The sequence below is a fragment of the Puma concolor genome, chromosome E1, assembly GCF_028749965.1.
Source record: "Puma concolor isolate L17-30 chromosome E1, mPumCon1.1.hap2, whole genome shotgun sequence".
Taxonomy (NCBI): Eukaryota; Metazoa; Chordata; class Mammalia; order Carnivora; family Felidae; genus Puma; species Puma concolor.
This window is the reverse complement of record NC_141680.1, coordinates 60962235-60981453: the sequence shown is the minus strand read 5'-3', so window position 1 is coordinate 60981453 and position 19219 is coordinate 60962235. Positions and strand designations below refer to the sequence as shown.

Genomic DNA, 19219 nt, shown 5'->3' with positions numbered 1-19219 from the left:
TGGGGGAAGGGCCAGACCGCAGGAACCGGCCGCCTTAGAGTTCCCTGGGTGTCTGAAGCAGGTGTCTCTGGCTCGATCATTGATTCCTAGACACAGGCACCCAGGCTGATTCGGTGAGGGAGGCAGGGAAAACGCACAGGAGCGCCTAAGAACACTGCGGACCGTGCCCTGGGCCGCTTCTTGTCATCGACAATTTTTGCACAACCCAGCCATGCAGCTGGGCTGGAGTTCTGTCGCATTTTGGGGACACTTCTGGTCTGGGGCCTGGCCTCATGTCAGGGGTTCTGGGCCCCCAGTGTCAGCCCTGCTGTCACTCGGGTCACACAGCCCCCAGCCTTTCCTGCTTTCCCCAACCTTGGGGAAAATCGCTTCCCGAATTACACCCCTCCATTTCGCAAGCTTTAAACACAGAGCCGGAGGACACATGAGTTACATAAGGGCCTCCTCATTCCCGTTGGAGATGTTGAATAATGTAGCATTTCAACAATACCTAAAGGTGCACTGTTATTATTAAGACACACTGGTGTTAAAAAGAAGAAGGAGGAGAAGTGTAGCTACAGTAAAATTGTCACAAATGCCAGAATAATAAAATCCAGATGATGATGATGATTGTTATTTTTGGCCGGAGACAGGATTTCCCAAGCCATGAGGGGAGTCAGGCACGAAGCTGCTTTCTGGCTTGAAAGTGGAAGGAGGAGCCTCATTTATTCCGAATCTTCTGTGTCCCCTATAATCTTTACTATGGGAACAAAGTGCCATGTGGTGTTCTCCCCGCTAAAGACACAGCAAATTCTGCTTTCTTAGCGGGAGTCTTGTGTTAAGCTCGGAGCTTGGTTGTTGGCTTGTGTCTGGGAGAAGCGGAGACCGAGGGGGGTCGGGGAGGCGAGAGATTGCACAGGCACGTGCCAGCACCCGTGATCGGTGCCAGGGAGGGACCGGGGACAGAAGCCGGGAGAAGGGGGCACGCGCGCTTGGCGAGGGGTAATGGCTTCAGAGAGAAGTGAGGGCAGGACGTAGTGCCTGGCCTGCCGGCTGCAGTGCCCAGGGCGTGGCGAGGGCTCCGTGTCCTGCTGAACGGCGTGGTCGGTGGGACGGGTGGCTCTGCTGGGTCTGGATGGTTTGGTGTTTGTTTTGTTTTGTTCTGTTTTGTTTTAAACGAACACCAAATCCTTTGTCGTTACTTTGAACTTGCCACGTTTTATCAACGTGCAGCTGATGTGTAACTTTGCATGAGTTTAAGGTGTGCAGCTTGGTGATTGGTTGTACGTACAGATTGCGACGTGGTCGCCACACCCATCCCCTCACACATTCACACGCCTGTCTTCTCGCGATGGAGAGTTTTGAGGTCTCCTCTCTCGGCGACCTTCACGAACATGGCACTGCGTTGTGGAGCAGGGTTGCAGCGCTGTGCGGGATTCACGTGGCGGTGGGAAGCGGGGACCTGTTGGCCAGCCCCGCCCCTGCCTCTGGGAACCACCAAGCCACCAACCTGTTTGCTGTTTCTCCGGCAAATCCTCGCGGTTCCTCCCGATTTCCTTTACTTCCCGCCAGGCGGAACTGGTCAACAAAAAGGTTCTTCCCGGCAATGAAATGAGCCAGCAAAGGTGTGGTTTTGGGGAGAAAGGCCCCGTTCTGAGGCAGGCAAGCTGAGTCCCCTGGGATTTGCAGCTGCCCTTTCCTGAGTCTCTGGGACGGGGAACAAGAATGTAGGTGCGTGTCTGGGGCGATTGGTATCTTTGTTACGGCAGATAAAACAGCGCGTGCAGGCTCGGACGTAGGAGGCCGTTCACACGAGTCCGCGGAGGAAAGGATCGGGGACGTTCAGCTGGTCCCCCGTCACACAGCTTGTACGTGGTGGGGCTGGAGGAGAACCTGCTGCCCGCCCCAGGGCCCTAGAGCCTCCCGGGGAAGTTGCGGGCTGTGTCCGAGAGCCGGGTGGTCTGTGCCTTGTCCCCAAGCAGGTGAGAAATGGCTCTGAGTTCACGTCCTGAACTTGCAGGGCCTCGTCTGCCCAGACGTGGCCCGTGTGCCAGCAGCAGGCCCAGGGAGGGGACGTCAAATGAGGGGCAGTGACACGCCTGTGTTCCTCATCTTGAATCCCATACGTAAAGCCACTTCCCCAGATGATCCTGATTGGAAAGGACTGTTGCCGTCCCCAGCCTGCCTGTAGGTCCCCAAGTGCAGGTGAGTCTCTCTCTTTGGAGATGGGGGAAACAAGCCAGAATGGATGCTTTCCTGCTGGGCCCCTCTCCGCGTGGGAAGCGGTAAGTGTGAGGGGTCTCTCGTGGGCTCAGCTGTTCACACGCAGAGAGAGAAGGCATTGCCACTCACCCCCACCTCTGGGTATCAGAGACCATCCTGCTGACTCACCCGAAGGGATGATGGTTACTTCCGCTTGTCGGTTTGGGAATTTTACAGAAAAGGTTCGCCCGTTGCACACGGTTCACATAGATGTGGCTCCTTCTTCCTTTCGTTGTTCGTTTCACAAGCACCTGCTCAGTGTCAGCACTGTGCCGGGTAGGCACGGTGGTGAGAAGGACCAACCAACGTCTGTCCTCATGGGACCACGTTTAGTCTAGACCATGATGGTGATGATGGTGATGATGTTGGTGAGTGAGGATGATGGTGGTGATGATGATTTGGCCAGGTTCTCCCTCTCCCTTCGGTCCCTCCCCCCCTTGCCTCCCCATCCCTTCTGGACCGACACAGTCCAGCCCTGCAGTGTGCAGAGGACAGGGCCCTCAGAGAGGAATGGAAGGGCCGACTGCCCAGTACTCATAGGACTGGAGTCTGCAGGGTGGCCAGAGGACCTTATCATCCACAGTCTCTTCCAGCAGGAACCCCTGCGGGGACCATTGCCTATTTGCGTGTTGGCTTATTTTTGCAGAAGATACTTTTCAGAAGTGCCAGTGTTTATTTTTCCATCTTCTCTCCCTAACGGCAAGAATCCCAATAGGAGGCCATTTGGGGCCAGGGCACCAAAGGCAGCCCCAGCCTCCTGCCCCCTTGGGAGCAGAGCTGGGAGCCTGGCAGGACGCCCAGGAGACTTTAATTGGCGGCAGAGATGGGGGGAGGGGTGGGAATGGTTTGGACAGACCTTCCCTGAGACTGCGCCTTCCCAGCCAGCTCCCTGCCCTTGCCCTTGCCCTTGGTAGGACCACGCCTGGTATTTTCCAGCTCCAGGCCCTTCTCCGGTGTCATATCCTTCTGGGGCCCCCACCACCTGTGTCCAGCCTTCCGGGGAAACTTAAGCCTCTGTCCACCCCCAAAGTAATTTTGAGGGCTTCCCCAGCTAAAGCAAGGGGATTGAATCCCGAAGAAGTCGGTCGAGAGGATGGGGAAGAGTCCTGACCCTGGGGTTCTGGGCTGTCGGGGGCCTCAGAGTCCCCCACCCCCTACAGCACGAGGCACAAGGACATTGACGTTGATGGTCAGCAGTTGGAGGCTCCCTGCCTGCCTCTGGCCCCCAGGCTACACTCTGGCAGAGGTTAGAGCCGCGGGTACCTGGCACCGTGTTTGGCACGCGGTGGGGCACAGTGAATGTGGTTCCGAGGAGGGGGAAGACGCAGCTCTCTCCCCTGCTGGGTTTGGGACAACAGGCTGTGGCCTTGACCCTGGGCTTCAGCTGGACAGGCCAGAGCCACCATGCGCTGTGAGCCCCACGGGCCTTCTCATCCCCCTTCCTTCTCCCTTTTTCCCAGAGCCAGCCTTGGGGCCTTGGGGGACCTCATGGCAACTTACTTGCCTGGCCTTTTGTCTCTTACCTTCATCTGTTCTGTGAAGAAGGAGGTGGGGCCAGTCCCTCTCCCTGGCAGCTGGGGAGCTGGGGCACCGCACTGGGGTGGGTCCTGTGTCCCTGAAAATCCGGGGGCCGGGGCCCCAGCGTCTGCACCGTGGGCAGTGGAGGGTGTCTCGTTCTGCGGAGTGGGGAGAACATGCAGTGGCCATCAGGGACAAGCTGTTAAACGGTGGCCCATTTAAGAAAGCAAAGTGGGGTGCCTGGGTGGCTCAGCTGGTTGAGCGTCCGGCTTCGGCTCAGGTCATGATCTCGCGGTTTGTGGGTTCGAGCCCTGTATCGGGTTCTGTGCTGACGCCTCAGCCTGGAGCCTGCCCTGGATTCTGTGTCTCCCTCTCTCTCTGCCCCTCCCCTGCTCACGCACTCTCTCTCTCAAAAATAAACATTAAAAAAAAAAAAAAAAAAGGAAAAAGGAAACAAAGGGCAACTGTACCAATGGTGAGGCCAAGGCCTGGCCGAGGTAGGGCTGCTCACTGGGCTATTCGTCCCTACCCCTGTCCAGTCTCCGTGAGCCCACAGCCCATGCTCCCCCGTCTTAGCAAGCACACAGCCCAGCAACATGAAGTAACCTCTCCTCTCTGGGCCTGCGGGGCTCCCGAGGTGGGTGTGCAGAGTCGGGGTACGGGGTGCACAGCTCAGCATGCGAGTGGGGGATGGGGGGGTGAGGCATCACCCTGGAGAAGGTGGCCCGGATTTCAGGAATTGTACATAGCAATCAGTGTGGGGCCAGAGGGGTTTGGGGTCTCTCTGGACTGCTGTACTGCCCCTCTCCCCTTCCCGTCTTTGCTCCCTGTCCCTTGTCACCTTTCCACCTTTCCGTCTTGGGTTTACCTGCCAGGGGCACTGTCCACATCTCCACTTTGCTCCTGTTCCAGTGGGTCTGGTGCAGAATGAACTCCAGCCCTCGCCTTTTGTGCCCGCTGCTGAGAATCAAGCATTTGGTTCTAAGACAAGCCTGCCTACCTGCCTTCTCCGCCCCACCAGCTTGGGTCACCACCTGGAGCCTCCTGTACCTGGGGCCCTCTGCGTCCACCTGGCTCCTCTCTTACCTGGGCCCTGCCCCCAGCCGTCTCTGTCACTGCGTTTAGCACTGACCTAGAACAACAGATCACACACTTGCTTTTCCCACTGAACAGTGGCCTCACAGAGCTCGGGGCTGTTTTCCGTTCCCTCCGATGCCCAGCTCCCGGTGCCGTGCGTGGCATGGGCGGTCACTGCAAAGCCACGTGGTGCCTGGGCGTCACTCTGGGAGCTTGGCCCTGCCGTTGGGGATGTGGGTGGTTCTCCTTTTAAGTGACTGGATTTTAGGGAAAGAAACAAACTGGTAGTCTTTCCTTTTTTAAAGCTCCGTTGTGGGGTTTCTGGGGACATGCCAGTGGGAGTCTCTCCACTGAGGCTGGCTGGGGGGAGCCCCTCCTGGCCAGCCTGACTCAGGACTCTGCCCCAGAGCCGGTCCCTCGGGGCTGGCCAGCAGAGGATGTCCCCAGCGGTGTTTCTGTCTTGCCTGCTGATGGCACGCACACAGGGTTGGAGTGAATTAAGCCAAGAAAGGACTTTCGAGGCCCAGGTGCCCCCCCATCCGAAACAGCAGCCACCAGCCCCCTTGTGTTTCCTGGGAATTCGGGCTCCAGGGAGACAGTGGTCACTCTTGTACAGAAGCCTGAACGTGTGCGTGGAGGAGAATAAGGGGTGGGGGTTCGTTCGTTCGTTCGTTCATTCATTCATTCATTCATTCATCCATCCATCCATCCCCGTGACAAATACTGAGTGAGCTCCGACCGGGTGCCAGGCACATCCCAGGCACTGGGGTCCCAAGTGCTCGCCCTCGGGGTGCTTGCATTTCAGGGTGGTGCATCTGTGGGGTGGCAGCTGTGAAGTCCTGGGGGAAAATCAGGGGGCGAAGGAGGAGGGAATGCCAAGGGGATGGCCGTCAGTTTTGATAGGGTGTGCTGCTTGGGGCTGGCCACCTTACCACACATCCCCAGGCCGGGAGGGGCGATCCACACAGTTACACAGTTACGTAGGTGCACAGGCGTGGTGCAGGGGGAGGCGCTCTTGTGCGCGGGGCAGCCAGGAGGCCTGGGACTGCAGGAGGTGCAGGCGCTGCGAGGGTCCCATGGGCAGAGCAGGATTCACCTGGAAGCTGTGCACCCATGGCCCCAGCGAGACCCTGCAGCGTTATTTTTGGCTTTGTCATCTGAGACAGCCCTCCCCCCGCCCCCGCCACCCATCCCCCGCCGCCGAATCATGTAAGCGTCAGGGTCCCCAAACCTGGCGTCGCCTGGCTTGTAGGTCACTGTAGCAGCTCTGGGTGTTCCCTCCCAATGACAAAGGACACGGTTGGAGAGTGGCACCACCTTTCAAAAAGAGAGGGACAAGGGAGTTTCAGGAATGATGGCAGTGATGGGCCCTGGACTTTGCAGTGGGTGAGGCAGGAAGTGATGGGATGGGCCAGACCGGACGGGGTGGGGTCAGCATTGGGGGGCGAGGCGGGGAGGGGGGCCAGATATCATTTAGGGGGCATCGCAGCGGGAGGGCTGATGGAGCAGCAGGGGCAGCCCAGCTGCCCTTTGGCAATAGGGTCCCAACGCTTTGTCGTCAGACAGGTTCCCCTCGCGTTCCCCTGGGGTGTGACCTCAGGCAGCCACCCGTTGCCTCAGTTGCCGCGTGGCACCCCCTCTTCTCTTGTTTGCTAACACCCGTGCTCCTTTGATGTCAAAAAGAAGATGTTTGCTTCAAAGGCATTTAAATCTTTTCCTTTTCTTTTCCTTCAGGTTGAGAATCTGTCTCTGAGAACCTGAAACTTTTCCTGCCGATACGCCGCCCGCCCGTATTTCCCAGCAGCCTTCCACCCCAGAACGTTCCAGAAAGAATCCCACAGGGAGGGGGTCACCTCCCTGCTGCAGCCAAACAGACCTCACCCACCACTACCAGGTAAGGCGCCGCCGGCCACCACACCGATCCTTCAGGGAGGAGGTTGCATTTGTGATTGAGAAACATCTTACTGACCCGAGGGGATTGCAGGCTGGGGACTTTTCTGCTTGCTCGTCTTTCGTGGCCTCAGGGTCGGGATGGCCTCAGGGTCGGGATGGGGAGCGTTGGGGCAGATGCCCAGGAATGTGCTGGCTTGGGTTGGTAAGGAGTGCCTGCTGTCTGTGACCTGAAACGTGTCAGCCTGGCGGCAGAGTTATCATCCCAGGAAGGGAGGTGGGCGGGGCGCAGCGTCCACCGTCTGGGTTCAGCGCAGACTGCCGTGGAGGCCGAGGTCGGGTCTGGCCTTCCCCTGCCCAGATTTCCCTGCAGCCCGGCCAGCGGCTCTGGTGTCCCCACCTGGCTCCCGAGGGGACCGGACGATTGCTCCATGACACTTCAGCTGTACCAGGAGCTCACCCCACGACCCCAGGGTTAGCGGGTTAGCGGGTTAGCGAAAGACCGCCCCGCAGGCTCCGGGCCTGTCCCACCTCAGACGCCAGCCACAAGTCTTGGGGGCCACTTGCACTTCTGATGGACCGGCTACAAATTCCTGTGACCCTCCGTGTTGATAATCTGCTAGACTGACTCTCAGAACTTAAGAGCCACACTCACGGTTGCGTTTCCGTAATAAGGGACACACGTAGATGGGACCAAGTCTGCCCTCACCCTGCAGGGCCAGGACAGCTCACCCTCCCCGCACATCCACGTGCTCTCCCCTCACAAAGCTGCCTGAGCTGGGAGTGTCCAGAGTTTTACCGGAGTCCTGTTATGTCATTGGCCCCAAGACCCGACTCTGTCCCCTGTCCCTCTCTGCCCTGAGCGGGGAAGTGAAAGCTCCAGCTGTCCAATCAGGGTCCCTCTGCCTAAGGACTCAAGAGTCACCCAGTCAGCGTGAAGTCGGGTGTGGGCATGACAGAGGACATTCCCATCCCTCGGGAGTTCCAAAGGTTTTAGAGGTTACCTCCCAGGAACCGGGGACAAAAACCGGGCACGTTATTACATCACCACGAAGGTCAGTGCAGCCCGGTCCCCACTAAGAAACTGCACACAACTGGAGGGTGGGGCTCATCCAAGGCCGGGCAGGAGGGACTGGGGCCCTGCATGGCAGTCCGCCTCTGTGCTGACCCTTTTCTGGGCGGAGCAAACTATGCCCATAGGAATTCTGGGCAAAGAGCCGAGGACACAGGCTGGTGTCTCCAGTACCCCTTTCGTGTGCACGCCATCAGCTTCTGCATAAGGTACAGGAGCCTTGCCAGGTCCGCACTGCTGCCTTTCTTCCCACGATCCAAATGGGCTCTCCTCTCTGCCTCGGGGTGTCTGGGGGCCCTCTTTTTGCCTAGGGTTGATCGTGTACCCACTGGTCTGTGTGCTGTCATTGAACCATACTTGCTGACTCTGTTGTGGAGGCTGCAGCTTGGTGGCGACAAAGCCAAGTCCTTGCCGTGTATCCTCCGCTGGGGACGAGTTGCACATCTCACATCAGGTAGCGATAAGGCTGTGAAGAAAGGTGGTCAGAGGCAATCGAGGTTGGTAGAGGCTGCTGTTCTCACAGGGCAGTCCGGGCAGGCCCTGGAGGCTGATGGGGGTGAGGGAGGGAACCAGCCGAGCCCTGGGAAGAGCAGTTCAGACAGAGGGCCTGGCAGGTGCAAAGGCCCTGAGGCATATTGGAGAAGTAGCAAGAAGGTTGGTCTGCTGGGGTCCAGGGGGGAGCGGGGTGGGAGGAGATAGGGCAGACGGTGTAGGGCCTACCTGCAGAAACTTTTAGGCCAGGGGTGAGGACTTGGGGTTTTGTCTTAAAGATGGTAGGAACCGCTGTCCGACTTCGGCTCAGGTCATGATCTTGCAGTTCGTGAGTGGGAGCCCCGCGTCGGGCTCTGTGCTGACAGCTCAGGGCCTAGAGCCTGCTTCTGATTCTGTGTCTCCCTCTCTCTCTGCTCCTCCCCTGCTCATGCTCTGTCTGTATCTCTCTCTCTCTGTTTCAAAAATGAGTAAACATTAAGAAATTTGAAAATAAAAGATGGTAGGAGCCACTGAAGGCCTCTGAGCAAGGGGTTGAGTCAGCAGACTCGAGTTGTGTGCAGGTGACATTGCCTTCTGTGTGGGGAGTGGATGGGGAAGGAGGTCAGGGCAGAAGCAAGGCCACCATAAGGAGGTTCCTGCTTGTCCCAGGGAGGGGGGGGGCTATGCCACGGACCCGGGATGTGAAGGGTGGGTCTGGGGATGTGTTTGAGATGAGAACTTTCAACAACCACCTTTCTGCATGGAAACGATTCTGTCACATCACTGCTGGACCTTCGGGGACCCCTTAGAAAGCCTGTGAAGGGAAGTCATTTACTGCAGCTGTGCTGGGCAGGGGAGCCAGGCTGTGCGACCGTTCCAAAAGTCTCGATCCCATGGACCTTCGGAATCCTTCGGGACTGGGGTCCCCTCAGTGCTACCATAAAACCACCCATAGTGGACGCACAGCTTGGGGCTGACCTCATTGCGGGCCAAGCCACCCTGGGGTCATGCACCGTCCCCTAAATCTCAGGATCCTGGGTCTAAGCAAGTGCCCGTGGCACTGCCCCGGGGAAAGAGAAGTAGAGTGCAGACCTCCTGTGGGCAGGTGACCCCTGAGAAGATGCTTTTCCTTGAAGGTGATTGCAGGGCCCAGCTTTGGGTGAAAAGGTAAATTTTTGGGGGTGTCAAAGCCAAAAGCACCAGACTGGCCGGTCCCGGCTGGCAGGTCTGGGAAACTCGGGGCTCAGTGGGGCCTGTGCAAGTCCCTTTGGGCCTGGAGCTGCGTCTCCCCTCGTTGATGCCAAGGCACACTCTGACATCGTGAAATGGGCGATGTGCTTTGGAGTCTCCTTCCTTCCCGGGGGGGAGGCGGGGGGTGGGTCAAGGGGAAAGCAAGCACCAGGGGAGACTTGCGTGTCCCTGTTGTGCCGAGCAGTTTGAAGCCTGCAGAGGAAGCTGGGCTGTGTTCTGCCTTTTAGGCCACTTCAGGCGACTGGCGGGCCTCCGAAGGGAGAGGCCAGGCCCATGGAGCGGTGGTCTGGCGTGCCAGCCGCTGTTCTCGAGGGGACCCAGACAGGCCCTCCGGAGGGAGCCAGGCCCACCCCTGGGCCCCCAGTGCGTCGAGCTCTGATGTCTGGAAGGAAAATAGGGGAGAGGCAGCAGGCATCCCAATCCCTCCCCCTCTCAGAGGCCCCCCGTCCGTGATTTCATGACGCCCGGTGGAGCGTGCCCTGGCCTCCACTGGCAGGAGGAGAGCCAGCTGGGGGATGGAGGTTTGGGGGAAGCCAGTGAGGGGGAGAGGGCGTGAGGCGCTCCCGCACGCCTTCCACGGTGGTCGCCGGGGTCAGTCATGGGCAAGGTCAGTGCAGGCGTGAACCCGAAGGAGCCCGTGCTGTAGCGCGTGGGGCTGGTCCATCCCCTGGGGCTGCGGAGCCATTTAGTGCACGCAGCTCCCCATCACTGCAGGGGCGTCCTTGCTGGCGGGGAGGGGACACCTCTTCTGCCTTGGAAAGCGTCCCATGGATTAGATCCCATTTTAAGGCTCATCCTTCCGACGTGGATTCAGTTTGGGTTTTACTGTGTAGTAAATGCTGAGTCCCTATTGAAAACATGGGTGGAAATTAACCTGCTACAAAATGAGATTCGTTTCTTGCGTGCAGTGGTGGAGGCCTGGGGCAGATCGGTGCTTCAGGTCACTGGGGAGGGAGCCCGCTTACCAGAGACCTGGAGAAACTCACGGTGGGCATCTTGGCTGTTGTGTCCGGCCCTCTCCCCTCCCCCTTGCCGTTCTCTGAATCCTTCGGAACCACAACCACCCAGCCTCCGTCTGTGTGTCAGGCTCCTCCTCCTCCAGATGCTTTTGGACGGGGTGGGGGGGGGGGAGGGGGCCTTGTTCTGGAAGCCGAGACGACACAACAAGGCCCTCTGCCCTGACCTCTGGCCCCTCAGAGGCTGCCCCTGAAACCTGCAGGGGAGGAGACGGTCCAGCCAGAGCTCACGCTTCCTGCTCAAGAAGAAAGGCTTTGGCCCGGCCAGAGGTACCGCTTCAACTCCTTTAAACACGGCCACACGAGGGGGCGGCGTGTGCCCGAGAGCAGGGGCTGCTGTGCTCGTGTTGGGGCAGAGGGCGAACGTGTCATAACTGTGCAGCTGGTGCACGTCGGGTGTTGCCCCCTTCAGCACGAGAACCCGTCTGTCTACCCCGGCCGCCCCCCCCCCCCCTTGGGGACGGACCCCGGAGCTGCAACATGCAACTTCCCATAAATCATCCCTGAATGGGCACGCTTTCTATGCCATCCATCACGCCCCGTCTCTTGTCTGCTTGTTTTTAAAAGCTGTTAAACTGGAATCCATCACATGGCATCCTCGGGGGGCCAAGCAGAAGCAGAGGCTGCCCGCATCAGCAATATTAATGCACACAGAGCTTTCTAGAGCATCGAGGCAAATGCCTCCCCCGTGGTGGGGAGAGGGAGAGCATGGCTTTATCTAGTTATGCCAGAAGCTAATGGGATGTTTTTCTGACACTTGGAGTTGATACATTCCTGCCACGCACGAGGAGGTCCTGGTGCTGCTGGTGGAGCTGGTAATGCCACCTGAACGGTGCCGTGGTGTTTCCGCCTTCTCGCAGGGGCACCTGACTTCCTCCTGTACCCGACAGTTGCTCTCGAAGACGGTAGCTTGAGCCAATCTGTGGAGACATGGATCCTTCTAGGAACATCCGTGGTTCCTCTTTCTTTCATTGCTAAATGTTTTTGGAAAGGAGGATCCGGGAAGGGTGTCGAGATCAGCTTTAATCCTTGTTTCTGGACCAGGTTCCGGGCATGTGCCCTTGAGGAAGGGAGAGGAGGGGGACCTGGAGCCCTCCCTCCTGCCTCCCCTACTCCCCTCCCCTTCCTCCATGGTTTAGCCGTGGCTGGAATCTTCCCGGCTGTCCTTAGCATCCATGGAATGAACTCGTGCGGCTCTGTCTCTGGGAGCCCCTGTGTCTGTCCCAGACAGATCTCACAAACCTGGGGGCAGCAGGGATGTCTCATCCCACCTACATTTGGCTTCCCCGCTTTCCTTTCCTTTGCCCCATTTGTGTTGGTTGAAGGATAAACCTACTCCTGTGGGCACTGGTGAGACATTTGTAAAACAACAGAAGAGCAGGACAGTGTTTTGTCCTGGTGGCTTTGGAGCCCTGTGAGTGAGCTGCCCTGGGTAGGTGGGGGGGTCTGGATGGGTCCTGGACAGGCGCCTGGTGGGAGCATTGCCCTCCCTCCGCCCCAGGAGCGGTCCAATTAGAGCCCATTAGTCACTCAGTGTGTTGGAGCATTTAGAACAATTAAAGGTGAGAAGAGTTTCCAGATGCAGCCTCAGTGCTGGTGCTGGAAGGCAGGCTCTGCTGTTCCTCCCCAGATGGCAGTCGTCTGGAGAGCCCGCAGCCCTCTTGCGGGAGCGGGCCTGGTCCCCGCGGCCCCAGAGCCCGCAGCCTTGGGAGGGTGAACCCTGAGGTGGCCCTGGGGCTGCCCTGACCCGGGAGCACAGCCTGGGGGTGGGGATTAAAACAGCAGAAACAGATCCTGTCACAGTGCTGGGGGCTGGGTGTCAAGGTGTCAGCGGGGCCTCGCCCCCTCCCCCAGATGCTGGTGGCTGCCGGCAGTGCTTGGCGCTCCCTGGCCGGTAAACCCATCGTGTCATCCTCTGCCTCCATCACCACGTGGCTTCTCCTCCGCTCTGTGCCTGCCTGGCCCTGTGCCTTCGCGTGGTGATGCCCTCTGTGCGTGTGCGCTGCAAATCTCCCTCGTCCGGTGAGGACACCGGCCATTGGGTCGGGGCCACCCCATTCCAGTAGGACTTCCTCTCATCTTCACCCTTGACCACATCTGCAAAGACCCTCTTTTCAAATGAGATCACATGCATGGGTTCTGGGGGTCAGAGGGACAAGATTCTACCTACTACATCTCCCAAGACTGCTGGGAAGAAGGTGAGCCCAGGCACCGAGCTGTCCCCCCACTGCCTCTGGCCCCATGGATTCCACTCAGACACTAGGATTCTCACCAGTTCTTTTATTGTTATTTATTTTAACGTTTATTTATTTTTGAGAGAGAGACAGACAGAGCACGAGCAGGGGAGGGGCAGAGAGAGAGAGGGAGACACAGAATCCGAAGCAGCTCCAGGCTCTGAGCGGTCGGGACAGAGCCCGATGCGGGGCTCGAACTCGTGAACCGCGAGATCATGACCAGAGCCGAAGTCAGGCGCTCAACCGATTGAGCCGCCCAGGCGCCCCTCTCGTCTGTCCTTTTATTTTTTTTTTTATTTTTTATTTTTTTTAATTTTTTTTTTTTCAACGTTTATTTATTTTTGGGACAGAGAGAGACAGAGCATGAACGGGGGAGGGGCAGAGAGGGAGGGAGACACAGAATCGGAAACAGGCTCCAGGCTCCGAGCCATCAGCCCAGAGCCTGACGCGGGGCTCGAACTCACAGACTGCGAGATCGTGACCTGGCTGAAGTCGGACGCTTAACCGACTGCGCCACCCAGGCGCCCCTCGTCTGTCTTTTTAAAGACGATGATGCCTGTAGGCCAGTCAGGAAGTGAAGGCCAGCATGACCCTGAGCTGTAAGACGAGCCTTCTCAATGCAACCCTTCCCCAAGCTCACAGATCCTCCTTAACGACAGCAGGAGGCACCGGCGCCCCGTGGTCATCGGCTGGGAGCCTTTCTTGTGTCCCCGACTTGCTCTTCTCCACCCACCTCCCGCCGTCCCACTGTTGAGAGCGGTCTTGAGAACAAAAACCAAGAATTAAAAGGCCAGCCTCCCCCTCCCCCCAAATCTAGGCCTGAAAATGAACCGTTTTCGGTCCAAGTCTGGGTCACACGGTTTTGTTTTGCTGGCGAGGGTCTCCCTGCAGGAAGGAGGCGGGTGGGAGAAGGTGAGGGGGGGAAAAACCCGGGGGAGCCAGTGGGACCCTGTACGTGGTCGGGCTACAGTTGTGGAGCATGCTGGCTCAGAAGACCAAGGAGGCCGGCAGGGCCCAGGAGGAATAAAGCCAAGCTGACAGTCGCAGAAGTGAGAATCCGGAAGGAGGGGGGGGGGGCTACAAGGACACTAGAGAGAGGGCCAAACGGTGCCGGGGACAAGGAGGAACACACGCGGAAGACAGAGCCTGGGGACAAGCTGTCCTGATGTTTACGGATGCAAAAGTCAAACGTGGGTGAGGTGGCCTCCTGGGAAAACTTTTGTTCCTGATGGCGGCTCATCGTCTTCCCGTGAGAGGCTGAGCATCCGGATAAGAGCCGTGTCTCCAGGCTGAGCTGGGAAATGGTTGTTGCCGTCAACAGGTGCACGGAGGGGAGGGAGGGACCATCTTCATGCCCCAGGATGCTTGTCGGCACACGTGGGCACGCAGGACCCGAAGGGTCCCGTCACCCAGAGTTGCTGTGTGCAACGTGTGACTTAAAGATGTCCCAGGCGGAGCCACACGCCGGTCCCATGTCACCGATTCTGGGTTCAAACTGGGTTATGACGCCGGGGACCATGAGGGTTTGTGGGTCACTGTTTTTGCTGATCCCGCTGCCCAGCGGGCACCCATCTGGTTCCATGGGACCCTCACTTTGTTTCTCTGCATGGACACGCAGGCTGGCAGTGAACGGACAAACGGACAAGCAAGGGTTTTTATGATTTGGGAGAAAACTCTTTCTTTTAATCCAGTCTGCAAGGATACATTAACTATCCCTAGGCCTGGCGCTTTCAAAGACATCTGTGTTCTGTGGGGCAAAGAGCAGACAAGGAGGGTCAGCAAATGTCTCAGGAAGAAAAATTAATTTAGAGGTAGAGGTGGGGACTGGCCCAGCTTTCGTGTTGGGTGTGTGCGTGTAGGAGAGAAGACACAGGCAGGACAGAGTCAGTTCTCTCTGCTTCCGTGGGGTGGGAGAGGAGGTAGAGATTGGACAGATGGCGTTTTTGAGTGACCTTGTGTCGCCGAGCACTGCTGAGTACCGCCGGCTGGAGGTGCAGGAGGCCCATGGGGTGTGGCCACCCGCAGCTACCAGTGGGGGTTCATCAGGATGTCAGCGTTATGGAAGGCCCTGGAAGCCATCAGAAGACAAGCCCAAGTTCAAGGAAGATCAAATAGCACTGTCCTGGAACACCTTCACGAGGGAGGCCTGGAGAGTCTGACGTATCGATGGCGTGGAGACCAGTCAGGCGGGTGTCCTGGGGTGACACGTGCACGCGGACTCTCCACCCGAGGTTCCCGTTGCTAGGTTGACATGTGTCATCCTTGTGAATCCTCGTGACAACCCAAGGAGCTGAGTTCCCACCAGGAAACTGAGCCACAGATGAAGGATTAGCCCGGGGTCGTCCAGACTTGGAACCCACGTGGCTCTCTGGGGACAGCACTGGCTCAGGACACCTGTCTCGAATGATCCAAATCAGAGCTACTCGGGGCGCCTGGGGGGGCTCAGTCGATTCAGCGTCTGACTTCGGCTCAGGTCATGATCTCATGGTCCGTGGGCTCCAGCCCCATGTCAGGCTCTGTGCTGACAGCTCGGAGCCTGGAGCCTGCTTCCGATTCTGTGTCTCCCTCTCTGTCCCTCCCCCACTCATGCTCTCGCGCTCTCTCTCTCTGTCAAAAATAAATAACACAACATTAAAAAAATAATAAATAAGATACTTAAAAATGGACGTAGTGTAAATAGTCAGCAGTAGGGGAATAACGAAACTATAGTCCATCAAATCCACAAAAGTCTTTTAGAATGTAAGTAGAGGGCGCCTGGGTGGCTCAGTCGGTTAAGCATCCGACTTCAGCTCAGGTCATGATCTTGCATTTCATGAGTTCGAGCCCCACATCGGGCTCTGGGCTGACGGCTCGGAGCCTGCAGCCTGCTTGGGATTCTGTGTCTCTCTTTCTCTCTGCCCCTCCCCCGCTGGCACTCTGTCTCTGTCTGTCTCTCAAAAATAAACGTTGAAAAAAATTTACAAATCAGAGAGCTACTCAAGGTGAGGTCTGTGGACAGAGCCTGCCCTTGAGCCACTGCCCCTGGTCCCTGGAAGATGAGGGCAGGGCCTGGGAATAAGCACGGAGAGGCGTTTATGAGAGTGACTTCATAGCTCGTGGATCCATTCGTGAGAAATTGGGCTTTGTATCTTGTGTTTTTTATTCCGTGTTTCCCAGTAATCCCTTTCGTGTGACATCTACGTTCCTTACGTACAGAGCCCTTCACCACAGGTGCTTTGAGCAGGCATGACTGGAGAGGGTACCCGTAACATCTCAAATAGGCTGTGACATGGGCCAGCACACCCAGAGCGGGTCCTGCCTCGAGAACGTGCCTCGGTGACGTCGGATGTGCGGGGGACACTACTGTGCTGAGGCTGCCGTAACAAAGACCACAGCCCGGGTGGCCTCGCAGTTCCGGAGGCTGGGTGTCCAGGATCCAGGTGGTGGCCGGGGCGGTCTCTCCCAAGGTCTCTGTTCTGGGCTCGCAGCCGGCCACCTTCTCCCTGGGTCCTCACAGGGTCGTCCCCCTGTGCGTGTCTGTGTCCTGATCTCCTCTTCCAAAAGAACACCAGCCACGGGTGGGTTAATGTAATGACCTCTAAAAGCCCCGTCTCCAGATATGGTCACATTCTGAGGTGCTGCTGGGGCTTAGGGCTTGAACATGTGAGTTTTGAGGATACGCGGTTCAGCCTATAACAGAAGGGTACGTAGGAATTTCCTGTACTGTTTTTGGAATTTCTTGTGAATCGTAAATGATCTGAAAACAGTAATTTTTTTTTAAGGGTACGCATCTCTCTCCCAAAACAGCACGGCCACTGTGTTTGTCTCCACAGGGTCCCTGAAGGCCTGCCCATCGTCCTTGGTTTGGGGGAACGGCTCCCTGGGAGGGATACCAGGTTGGCATGGCCCCGGCGTCACCCTCTCTGCTTTCTGTCCTCAGGTGCTGTCCCTCCCCCCGTGCAGAGGGCACCTGGGAGGCGTGCGCAGCGGGCTCTGGGGCTGCCCTCCTTCATTCTCTGCCCGTGGAGGTTCTCTTGGGTCCCTGTCTCCCCTCCTCTGCTCGTCCCCGTTCCTCTTGGGTTTTAAGGGTACCAGCTTCTGCTGCTGCCTTGTTCCCCCCCCCCCCCCCCCAGCTCTGCACGCAGTAGGTTTCCCAAAAGGCTTTCCATAGAATGTCCCGGATACAGAGTTCGGATGGTGGATTAGTTGTACCTCTTGGAATGCTCTCCCCTAACTCTGGGAACAGTTGAATCATGGGTCACATGTGGCCCTCTGGGTGTGACGGAGGAACCACCAGATGGGGCTGTGACAGCAGACCTGCGTCTGCACACCTTTCCTCTGTGGCAGACCCTGTCCATTCCCCACTAGGCAGAGTGTACAGATGACTTACCCGTGTGTCCACCAATCTGTGCATCCACTCGTCCACCCTTGTACCTTTCATCCATCTAAGTATGTGTGTATCCATCCATCCATCCATCCACCCACCCACCCATCCATCCATCCACCCATCAGGTCTTCTGTGTGTCTCTTACGCATATATGTACGTGTGTGGGTGTCTGTTCATCTGTCTGTCCGTCTGCCCATCCCCTCTTTCTGGAAGTCTTTGTTTATTTTCATTGCTCGTTATTACTAATATTGCAAAGATGATTTTGAAAACTTCATCCGTTCTTGATCTTTCGGGGTGGTCAGGGCAGACGATCACAGTTGTGTTTCTTTGCTGAGCTGAGGCTTATGCAGCTCTCAGGACTCGGCAAACGCACGAGGGTGGGAAAGCTAAGATGTGGGAAAGGAGAAGAGGAAGGAGGAAAGCCAGGAAGGGACGTGGAAATATGCCAGAGGAACCTTGTGGAGTGACGGTCGGGACTGAGGGGGGGCCTGTGACATCTGACTCTGACTTCCACGGTCTGGCCCCCGCCCCCCGGAACCTGTCCTGCCCCCTGCCTGTGTCCTGGCTGTCCCACCCACATTACTGCCTCTCTGTGGGCTCCTGTTCCCCCCTCCCCCGCCTTCCCACAGCTGGTGACTGTCCAGCTGCTCCTTCTGGCCAAGTGCAACTTCCATGCCTCCACGACGGCTTCGGACGGGGCAGAGCCGGGCCTGGGCTGCGGGAGAAATCGGAGGCTCAGAGAACAGGATGGGGGAGGCCAGGGGGAGGGAGGACAGACTCTGGAGACCCCGCTCAAGGTCTCCACCCAGGAGCACTCCCAAGACCTTAGTGGAGAGAAAGACTGAATTTTGACAAAAGAGAGTAATGAGCCCGGTTAAAGTGGCCCCACAGGACACAGAGCCTGGCATGGGCCGGATCTGGATGAAGTCCCACTAGATCCTGACGACTGGGCACCACGGAGCCTGGGGCGGGGGGGGAGCAATGTGGGGCACGGGTATACCACCCACCTTCGCAGCTGGGGAACAGCCAGGAGCGGGAGCTGCCTGGTGGGGTTTGCAATCCTTCCTTTTCCAGGCAGGCTGGCCACGGCGTCCAGCTGGGACACACTTCACGGACAGCATGTGGCTGTGTCCCCAGCATCCTCCCTGTTTTTATCAGGCCCTGAGCACAGTGGCCTTCTTAAAAGAAGAATAAATTGGCAACACGGCGTGAGATTTTCCCGCCTCTCCTCCGTCTCTTCCCTCCGTGAGCCCAGCTCCTTGTTTTCTGTGCATCACCTAAGACCTCTGACAAAGACACCTTGCTTTGGGGAACTAAAGACGGGGAGAGGGGTGACCCATGGCTCTCTTAACCACATGCCACAACAGACCCGCCATGCATCTTGTATACACATCTCCTGCGGCGTGAAGGTGGGCCTGGGCCGCAGTTCACAGATCCTGTTTCTACACCGTAGGGATGTGGTCAACACGGGTTGTGACCCCACCTGCCAGCTTGGAGCCCCAGAGGCCCTCCTTCCCACCTGGTGACGTCGATCCTCAAGGCAAAGGGAGCCTGGGCCTCACTCATCGGCCACGAGACACCCCTTTTTGTTAGGACAAGCTGACCCCTCAAACCAGTCCCTGGGCCTCGTAGCAGCCACGGTTGGCAACAGCACCCGTGTCCAGGAGAAAAATGAGCAAATTCGCTTGCTTTCTTTGGGGTGTGCGTGTGGGCGTGTGGAAGGGCTTTCAGGAAAATCCTCGTTCCCTGTTACAGAATAGGCTGATATTCCGAGCCCACCTTCTGGAAGCGTGGAGGGCCCTCAGGCTGCTGGCAGGACGTCACCTGTGGTATGTCGTCAGCATCTTGAATCACTGCAGACCACTCTGCAGTTCTCCCCCGTCTCCCAGGAGCATTCCAGATCACCGAGGTCTGGGGAAGTACGTGATGTCTCAACCCAGTGATGGCCCGAGGGACCCAGGGCTAGGGGACGGAGAACAGCCACCAGCACATGGTCCCACCCGACCCCTGGCCTGCTACACAAGGGCACCTGGGGCTGGAACATTCCAGAACTGCAGAGCATCTCCGCACAAGCACTTAGGGC

General features: G+C 57.8%; 1 protein-coding gene across 4 annotated transcripts in view; it reads left to right on the top strand.

The window, feature by feature from the left end:
* The window catches only part of RBFOX3 (RNA binding fox-1 homolog 3), a 417949-nt gene that overhangs the window by 96952 nt on the left and 301778 nt on the right, over positions 1–19219 (top strand). For all 4 annotated transcript variants that reach the window (XM_086688216.1, XM_086688217.1, XM_086688214.1 and 1 more), the window contains exon 2: positions 6571–6730. The gene's annotated coding sequence lies outside the window, so the exon portion shown is untranslated. The remainder of the gene's footprint in view (positions 1–6570; positions 6731–19219) is intronic.